The sequence below is a fragment of the Solanum dulcamara genome, chromosome 1, assembly GCF_947179165.1.
Source record: "Solanum dulcamara chromosome 1, daSolDulc1.2, whole genome shotgun sequence".
Classification (NCBI taxonomy): domain Eukaryota; kingdom Viridiplantae; phylum Streptophyta; class Magnoliopsida; order Solanales; family Solanaceae; genus Solanum; species Solanum dulcamara.
Window position 1 is genome coordinate 64030904 of NC_077237.1, and position 10848 is coordinate 64041751.

At 36.0% G+C, this 10848-nt stretch overlaps 1 pseudogene; it reads left to right on the plus strand.

The window, feature by feature from the left end:
* Positions 1-204: 204 nt before the first annotated feature.
* Positions 205-3117, plus strand: LOC129891695 (protein transport protein SEC13 homolog B-like; annotated as a pseudogene).
* The last annotated feature ends 7731 nt before the right edge of the window (positions 3118-10848 follow it).

Consider the following 10848-nt stretch of genomic DNA (forward strand, 5'->3'; position numbering starts at 1 on the left):
ATGTAGAAATATTTATTCTGTGTTTGGTTGTAGGTATTAGACAATCTTGAAATTATTTATCCCATCATTTATACTTTAGTGATGAAATAAATTATCTCATATATATAATAGAATAACTTATTCTAAAATAACTTATCCTGGATAAGTTAATTTCGGATCACTTGTTGCTAACCAAATGAGCCCTTAATGATGTCTTCCCTGATTTTTCTATTGTCTTTGGGATATTAGGTGCACAAACAAGCTTAAGATTAGACACTTTAGTTTTCGCTCCGCTTATTCCTTGCTTCCTTGTTCTATAGCGTGCTTGCCTCGGAAAGTTTCTACTACAGTTACAGGTAAAAGATTCCGCTCACCGCATAATTTGATCAGATTATCTTGACATCTGTATTTGTTCATGCTCATAAGTCATAGCTATAAACTTACCATGCTTTTCCCTTTTCCCTTTACTTTTTTTTGGGTCGACCCGTTTTGGGATCCAGTTGGAAATGCTAGATCTATCAGGCATTTGTTCGTAAATTTGTTCTGATATCTCTGATGTTTCTGTGTTTGATTTGGGTTTCATCCATCCTGATCCAGTATTTGGTTGATTACTCATCTCAATTTTGACGTGATTTCTTGTTTCTTCGTGTTAATTGAAAGATTGGTAGGTCTATAAATTATAATAATGGTACGACGAGAGAAAAAAAAATCATTTATTGAGTACTTGTTATTTAGGATTCTCTGTTATTTAATTTTAAGCCTAAAATCTGAATATGGAAGAATCATGCAGTCAACTCCAATGTAGTTTTGTCTAAAAGTGTGATATCTTTTGTGGAACAGTAAGTTCAACAAATGGACTTGTGGGGAAGAAGTTTATTTTTCTTTATTCAGAAGTCACCTGATAACCTTAGCAGGATATTTCACAGTGAAAATTGTTAATCAAATCAATCTGATACCATTACACTGCGTAAGTTAAGCTATATTATTTAGTCCGTCATCTCAGTTGAATACCTTTGCTCGAATTCAAGAGCAACGTTAGTCTACAACAGAGAGCATGGATCATTCACAGTACAAGTATGTGAATATAGAAGCCAACTAGAACCTTTTTAGCTGATAAAAGTAATTCAAGGTGAGGTAGCCTTTCTAACTTTTGGCTAAGACATGGATTGGGATTCACCTCAATTTGGAAACTAAGCTATTTAATCACTATGTTACGTCAAGTTCTGAACTGCTTTGCATTTTTGTTTGTTGAAATGACTCATGTGCTGGAACCTTTTGTACAACCCACTAAAAGTGTAAAATAAATTGACTATCACTTGGGGTTTCATTTCTCCCTCATACTTTTCTCTTAAAACTGTCCCAAAAAGAATGTCATACTTCCTTATATATAGATGATTTATCGCCACCCAAACTTTTATGGTTTATTTAGACTACAAGTTTCAAAAGTCTTTTTTTCTTTCTTAAACTATGTGTGCAATCAAACACCACCACATAAATGGGGACAAAGGGAATATTTAAGATGCAGTACCTTCCCCCAAATGATTTTCTACCACGGTGGTTAGTTGAATGCTTGGCCATCAGTTCAATGGTTATTGCCTGTTGGTGACTTTTGTTAACACCTAGAAATCACGTTTAGTATTGAAGCACTGGGATTTTTCTTTGTGCTGCCTGCTCTTTTTGCATGAAGGTTTTTTCTTTTCTTATTCTCTCTGTTGTCCTATAGAAGTCATGTTATTGGAGACTGCAAGCTTTTAACTATGCTTTGTGAAAGCTGTTAATAGTGTTCTATGTAAAATTTGATTTGCAATACAGGTTCCCTTGAAAGTTATTTATGATGTACATGTTAGTTGTTTTAGTTGCTTTAATTGTTCATGTGATCATTTTTCATAGTAATTGGTTCTGGTTAAAGAATTTTTTTTCCTTGGCGTGTGGGGGTGGGGAGAGGGAGTAAATTTCAAAGTTAAGTCTTCAAAATTTCTTTATCAAACTTACATATTTACAAAAAATAATTGACCAATAAATATAGGAGCTTACAGACATTCTATAGTGAAAAAGGAAGATGCCTGCACAGAAGATTGAAACAGGTCACAATGACATAGTTCATGATGTTTCCATGGACTATTATGGGAAACGTGTGGCAACAGCATCATCTGATATGACCATAAAAATCGTTGGAGTCAGCAACAACTCAGCTTCACAGCACCTTGCTACTCTGAGTGGTCATACTGGTCCTGTTTGGCAAGTTGCTTGGGCACACCCCAAATTTGGCTCAGTTCTTGCTTCCTGCTCCTATGATGGTAAAGTTGTAATCTGGAAGGAAGGAAATCAAAATGAGTGGACACACGCTCATGTTTTTAGTGATCATAAATCATCGGTTAACTCTGTTTCATGGGCTCCTCATGAACTTGGGCTTTGCTTGGCTTGTGGTTCTTCTGATGGTAGTATCTCAGTTCACACTGCTAGGTCAGATGGTCTTTGGGACACTACAAAAATTGACCGAGCCCATCCAGTTGGGGTAACAGCTGTTTCATGGGCGCCGTCAATGGCTCCAGGTGCTTTAGTTGGTTCAGGTGTTGTTGAACCTGTTCAGAAGCTGGCATCTGGTGGATGTGATAACACTGAAGATTTGGAAGTTATATAATGGCATTTGGAAGATGGATTGCTTCCCTGCACTGCAGATGCACACTTACTGGATACGGGATTTAGCCTGGGCACCAAATTTGGGACTTCCTAAATCGACAATTGCTAGTGCTTCAGAGGATGGTACAGTTGTCATATGGACTGTGGCGAAGGAGGGAGATCAGTGGGAAGGAAAGGTTCTTAAAAACTTCAAGTCTCCTGTTTGGAGGGTTTCATGGTCTCTGACCGGAAACTTGTTGGCTGTGGCTGTTGGGGACAACAATGTTACATTGTGGAAAGAAGCAGTTGATGGGGAGTGGCAACAGATCCCCTCTCTCGACCAATAGAATCAAAGTAATAGAATTTTAAGCTTTTCTGTTTTGTTTCTACCATCTGAACCGTTTTACTAGTTTAAGTTACGATTAGCTTTTTCGTTTAAGTTTGCCCTCTCTTTATTTGGTTTTACCTGATCCTTTTGTGTGATTTTGGTATATGTGATAAATAGTTTGTTAGAGCTAACTGAGTTGCCAAAAGTTAGTTATATAACCTTTTCCTTTTGAGATGTGCTGTCATGCCCTTTTCTCTCTCTCTCTCTATATATATATATATACACTTTTGTAAAATGGGAAAGAACCAAAATTAACCTTTATCTATCCGAAATTGCCGACACTTACTCTCCATTTATATTGATACCAAAAATACTCTTGCCGTCTATTTTTTGCACCACAAATACCTCTAAACTATCGATTGTCCACATGAGCCCTTTATAGATGTTGACATGACAGTCTAGCATGGTCTATTTTTTGCACCACAAATACCTCTAAACTATCGATTGTCCACATGAGCCCTTGAGATTGTTGACATGACAGTCTAGCATGGTCTATTTTTTGCACCACAAATACCTCTAAACTATTGATTGTCCACGTGAGCCCTTTAGATTGTTGACATGACAGTCTAGCATGGAAAAGAAATGATCAAAATTGCTCTCAAAATAAGTTACATGCAAAAAGTTAGTTCATACATACCCTTTTTCTTTTTGACATGTGATGTCATACTCTTTTATCTGTACATATCTATGTAATGGAGGACGTGCTAAGCATAGGCCAAATGAAGAAGTTGTGAATGTGTGTGTGAAACCATGTTCTTCAAGTTGGTCACAGTAGGCATATAACCATTAAGACCAACAGCCAAAATACGATAGGAAATGTGACCAAGTACCTACATTTGTAGTAAGTTCAGGACGCAAGACATCTTTTAGTATCCGAGAAGGAATTGAAAGAAATAAGACTTGATACAGTGGTGTAAATTTAGATTGTAGAATACATACATACATTTATAGTCACTTTGCTGGTAATCCTTCTTCTTGCCCCATTGTTGCACACAAAACCTAATCTGCTTAGTTGCTGCTAAGTACTCAACAGCCTGAATTAGTTTAAATAGTTATAATCTTCTTTCTCTTCAATGACACCTGCCACGTAATGACACTATCCATAGAAAGCCTCATGTGCATGTCATACCGATAATCTTCACCTTTCTTCATCTTGCCAACAAGCGGCTGGTCCACTATGTCCTCTTTTTAGCTAGCCAATCTTATCGAAAGTTTCCTCTCTTTTCCAATTATCTTGTCTTGCAACTCGTCAATCTGTAAGCAAACAAATCTAAGAGCACTTATAGAAGTTTAACAAGCTTTCGGAAAAATCATCACCTAAGATATCAAGGGAAATGTCATCTTCCTTAGTTCACGACGATATGGAACTTTCTCGTATTTGAAGAATCTCTCTTATTTTATGGAGATGTGTCAATCTCTTCTCGTTTTCACTTTTTTGCAAATGATAATTTAGAACTCTAGTTAAGCGGATAAGGGTTAATCAGAATAGAGAAAAATAAATTTATGAAATGATTAACTACTGGAAAATAAAGGCAGTGTTTTAGTGTTACAAATATGTACAACACATAAAACTAAAAGATCATATTACCACATATATTTTGTACTTGCTCAAAAGGAAAGATGCCAAAATATTTGTTAACACAATAAACTTGTCCAGATAAACTGATAACAAAACATGGTTCACATAACTACTCCCTTTGTCTATCTTTACTTGTCCATTATACTAAAAATAAATATTTAATAATACTTGTCTAATTTATGAAATCAAGAGATAATTTACACTTAGTTCCTAATTTACCCTTATCATTAATTAGTAGTCATTTCTCTATTACATTTTTCATGACATTGTATTTATTATTTTCAAATGGTGATATTATAAAATTACCCTTCTATTTATAGTTTTTTAAGATTGTGCAAAGTTAATAGTGAAAAAATATTATTTTACGAAGGGAGTATTCTTTTTAAAAAAAATATCTTTGAGAAGGAAGAAAACATTTTATTCCTACTTTCCAAAGCAGATGGATACCAACACAACTATTATAACCTACTCCCCGAAGCAAATGGCTATATGCATGTTGAATCTGAGGAACAAGAAAGAGATTATCCCAGCAGAGTGGCCCTAAACCCAGTAAAGGACCTGAGGAAGCCTACACAAGTGGGAAAGGGGAAGGCTTACTAGAACACCCCCCCAATACTATCAGACCTAATAAATTTCATTATTTGGAATGTGTGGGGAGCAAATAGCACTAGCTTTCGGCACTAGTGTGATACCATGCACAAAATGAATAAGTGTGCTATGCTAGTTCTTTTGGAGACTAGGATGACTGAGCACAAAAGGCTTGCTGAGGAGTTCAACTTTGACTCTCAGATCCAATCTTCTATTGTTGGCCTATCTGGAGGCATTGTTATCATGTATAAGGAAGATTCTTTGAAGTTGGATAACTTCTCTATCACGTCTTAAGGAATCCATTGGTTAAGGTACTCTCAAACTCTCACCCTTGACTCTTTTCAACTATTTATGTTCAATGCTCATACTGACCTCAATACTAGAACAAGGCTTTAGGAACATTTGTGTAACCTATCCCCGATCTATAATGGTGGTTGGCTCATTGGGGGAGACTTCATTGAGTTTTCCCCAAAATGAGGTGGGCGACTGGATCCAAGATCAAGAGGATATCACTGCCCACATCACCGCTTTCTTCACTATCCTTTATACCACTAAACAACTACTTTTTGAGCATAGAAATTTTAGAAGTCCAAGAGGATCTAACATACTCACCTAGAGTACGTTTGTTGATCTTGATACCTATCTAAGAGAGGGTTAGATCATTATTTTCCTCAAATTCTTCAAACCTCTCGAAACCTCTAGGCCTGATGATTTGTACCCATGTTTTACTAAAAATATTGGGGTAATGTAGAGGAAAATTTCTCTCTCTCTCTCTCTTTATATATATATATATATATATATATATAGATATATATATAGAAATGTCATCATAGAACAACAACAACAACAACAACCCAGTGAAATCCCACAACATGGGGTCTGGGGAGGGTAGAATGTACGCAGACCTTACTCCTACCAAGGTAGGACGGCTGTATCCTTTTTGTTTGATTGCTAAAATCCCCAATGCTTCTGCCCTCAAGTACTATAGACCTATTGGCCTCTGTTATATTAGATACAAGTTTTTCACCAAAATCAATGTCAACAAGATTAAACCCCACTTACCAATGATAAATGCCCCTAGACAAACCAATTTTCTCTCTAACGGAAGAATTCCAGACAATGCTATTATTGTCAAGGAATAAATGTCCCACTTTATGAAAATGAAAAGGAAAATCTTAACATGATTTTTTAGATTGACCTTGATTTTTTTTCATAGACTTGAATGGTCCTATATTAGGGACTTCCTCGTTTTCTTCAATTTTTCCATTTAATTGACCAACCTGATCATGTCTTATGTCAATACCAACTCCATCTCTATAATTCAATTGTAAAAAGACCATTCATCCAGGGGCATTAACTCATGTACCATTATCTCTTCATATTATGTATGGAAGGACTCTCAAGGAGCATTGATTCTGAAGTTCAAGCCAAGAGTTAGACCTCTATTAAGATCCCACTAGTGGCCCTAAACTCTCCCATTTTTTCTTTGGTGATGACCTTACCTTGTTCTTCAGAGCTGATAACAATAATTGTAATACCATTATAAGCATCCTGAGTGATTTTAGGGCAAGATCCATTCAGAGGATTAACCACAACAAATCCAAGGTCATTTCTCCAATAACTGTACGCCTGAGAATACTAGTCCATGCTCCAATCTCCTTAACATTGTAATCAGTAATACCATCTGGTAATTATTTAGGCTTCCTCATTTTCCACAAAAGGCCCATCAACATAGATTTTCAATCCATTATTGATCAATAGACACTCTAGTTGGAAGTTCCTACACATGACTGGTAAAATAGTCTTGGCTAAAACAACACTTAGCAGTATCTTATGTCATGTAAAGTAATACATCAAATAGCCCACCAAATTTAATGAAATAATTAATAAATTCAAAGGAACTTTGTCTGAAGTACTACTACTAATAAGAAGATATTGTAGTTGGTTAAATGAGACACTATCACAATGAGAAAGATCGAGGGAGGACTAGGCATTCAAAAAATATATCAAGAATAGAGCTCTTCTTGTAGGCCTAGCCTGGAGACTCTCTAACCATCCTCACACTTTGTGGGCAAGGGTCCTAATTGGTAAAAATTATAATTTCACTGGGACCAATGTTAGAAACAAGATTGTGTCCAAAACTAGAAAAAGTATTCTCAATGAGTGAGGAGAAAATAGTGGAGGCCTTAAATGGACTTTCTACAAAGGTGATATACTTAGATTTCTAGGGAACAACTAGATCCTACATCTTACCTTCGTTAGAAGCACTATTCAGGGCCCTTTGAGGGAATGAGAGGAAGATCTAAAGATTTGTAGCTTTTATGACAATGGTCAATGAAACTTTAACAATATCTCAATATCTCTCCCAAATAACATGATCTCCACCATCATTAGCTTCTTTATTTCTAATACTAGTATTAGGGAGAAAAACTTATTTGAGGCGGTGGTCTCTTCTCTACAAGCAGTATCTGAAAGCTCACTCATAATACTACCATCACTCGTAGGATATGGAACTAAAATCTATAATTAGATTTGGAATATCTAACCAACAAGATCAAGACCATTCTTTGGTCCCTCGAACACAGAAGACTCCCAATAAGTCATTATCTCCATAAACTTTTTGTAAACATTAACCCTTCTTGTAATTTTTGTGGTTCTCAGTATGAGTTCATCAACCACATATTTTTCAAATGTACAAATGTTATTAACTTCTAGAATCAGATTGTGAATGAAAGTATATCAGTCCATGATATTGATATTTCCTCTATTACTATTGATAACTGCCAAGGCCTATGGGAAACTCTCAAAGGCAAATCCATATCAAATGGTTGTCCTAGAATACTATAATCTCCAACTTCATGTGGAATATTTTGCTAAAAAGAAATGGTATATTTTCAATAATAATATAATGACCTTTTAGGTCATTTTTGCATAAATTCCTTATTTTCGTTGGTTAGAGCATTCCTATAGAAACCTCGAGCCATTTATGACTTGCTACCACTGAATGTTGAGTCGCTTGGTTGTTTGTTTGGGTTTTATACCTGTTTTTCTATTTTGGAGTTTTTGAAACTTAAATAGTTGACTTCGATCAAAACATCAGGTAAATGGCCTCATAATGGAATTGGAATGGTTCTCTCAGCTCCAAAATGGTCATTTTAGGCTAGTGGCATGGTCGGCTCGAGCCATGAGTCTTTCGGTGTGAGTTTGAACCATTAGGCATTTTAGCCTTCAAATTTAGCCTTAGTTTGACCTTAGTCAACATTCTAGAAAAATATGCGTGGATGAGAATTACGTCATTGTGGTTAGCTCCAAAATATCGAATTTGGTCAAGAATAAACTTTTGTGCGCTTTTCGAGGCTTCTAGTCTAATCTTGAGGCCCTTTGTGGAATTAGATAAAAAGGCACTTGAATGTGAGACCCATTTTTTGTCTAGATGACCTCGGATGGGAACTTCAACTGCATTGTTAAGTTCAGAATGTTGAATTTGGCGGGGTAGCTATTCTGTTTGAACGCATGGGGTTCTAAACGAATCTCGAGCACCCTGGAGGAGACCTGGGGTCTTAAATCCAAGTCCTGGTGTAGCACCTGCTAGTGCAATCGCTCTCGTAGGGCCCTGGGTCGCTCATGTAGATTTGTTCCTACATGGTAAGTGTGGCAGCGGAACTGGCACTTACTCATACCGGTCCGGGTCCGGTTCCATCTAGGTTTGGTAAGTGCTGGTAGGGGTTAGGGGTAGAGTCCAGTAGGGGTAACAGGACGGATGAGGATCGGATTATCGATCCATCCCGGTTCGGTTTGTATCGGTATCGGTCCGATAATTTCCGCCAGAAATTAATTTCTTTTTAATTTATAAAATAGATGTTCAACTAGCCATTGGGTGGGCCCACCCCAACTCTAGAACAGTCCCCCAGCCCTCCAAATGACCCCTACCCCCCTTTTTTTAAAACCCTAAAATTTATAAAAATAACATTTAGGTCCAATTTTTTAACTATAAACCCCCCCTCCCCCCCTCTCAATTTTTACACACTCATTTTTACTCTCTCAACTCTCAAGTCTCAAGTCTCAACTCTTTCAAAGTTCTAAAATACTCTCTTTAGTGTTATTACTTATTAAATTCTTTTAGTTAGAGAATTTTGGTGGATTAAAATTTTGGAATATCTTCAAGCTTCAAGATTCATTCCAACTTACAATTTTTGGCTTTTACGTCTGCTTTTACACAGACGTTCGGTACATTAGTTTTAATTTACAATATTCATCTATTTATTCTTTACTAGTTTACTTATTTATTTATTTGTGTTTATTTTACGTAATATATTTAATTTTCATATTTGTAAAATTTTAATAGTTCACTTATATAGTCTTCACTAGTTTATTTATTTATTTGTTTGTATTTAGTTTTTGTATTATATTTAATTTGCATATTTGTAAAATTTTAATATGGATTCCAGAGAAAAAAATATTTCAAGGAAAGGTAAAAAATCAATTTTGGGTAGTGTTGCTAATGTTTTAACCGGAAAAATCAAACTAGGTGGTAGTTCTTCTAAATTTAAAACTATACAACCACTATTACGTATTGACATGGATGATATCTGCATGTAAATGATACTTATTTTGATATTGATAGTAATACTCAATTAAATCATGAATATTTAGATAGAAGATATGGTAATTTTGATAAATCACTAGATGACTGAAGGCTGTCCTATTTTAGTCATTGTTAGAAACTTCAAAACTCGATTGTCCTCTTGTCTAAGCTTTGTTTTGGGTGATTTAAAGCCTAGATTATGGGGAATTATCATGGGAACATGTTGGAGTGTTTGGAAAGTGTTGGGAACCTTAGTTTGAGGTAATTTCATACTTCTAATTGCTTCCATGGTTGAATTATCTTAGCTTTAATGGTGAAAAATTGCACGTCTCAATTTTGGGCTGTTTCGAGCCCCAAATTGTGTTTCCTAGTGGGACACAAGTTTGAGGATCTAATTAGGAACTTTTCACGAAGACAATTATAGAATTTCGGGCATAGGTCCCATATTTCCATTTTAGATTCTAAAATTGGTCCTTCTCATTTTGTGTGATTTTGGTGTCTAAGCAGTTGTACTAACGTTGTGACTCTAATTATGATACTGTGGCATCATTATGAGAGAATACAGAAGAAAAAACCTCTAGATACTTGATTTGGAGTGCGCGTGATCCGCCTAAATGTAGACTACGACTTCCCTCTCCTTATATTGAGAATGAATATGTAAATATATGTTGATTTATGTGAATTTGGGGGTGGCTTGCTAGTCGATCATGTTTAGATTCTTAAAATCTATGTGATAGGCCTATTTTGGGTATTTCGGGCACCGATAACATGTTAGTTTCTTTAGTTGATCATCCTTACCTTGTGGTGTGATTTGTATATGACTTGTATTTATTATTGGGGCATGTTTGGCCTTAGTCTAGGCCTAGACTAGTGATTGCCATAGACTTGCGTATTTTGGAGTCATTAGGCCTTAAAATCTCTTCGATGTCGATTTAGACTGCTTAGCTCCCTCTAGACTAATATACCAGACTTGAGTATGATAGTTAGAGGCGTAGCTAGGCAGTAACACAGCTCTTGGGACCTCATATCCATAATTCCCCCATTTCATCGGTTCAAGTGTACTTGCTTCTAGTTTCAGAAGCTGCTCAGTGATTTGGGTTTTATTTGGTT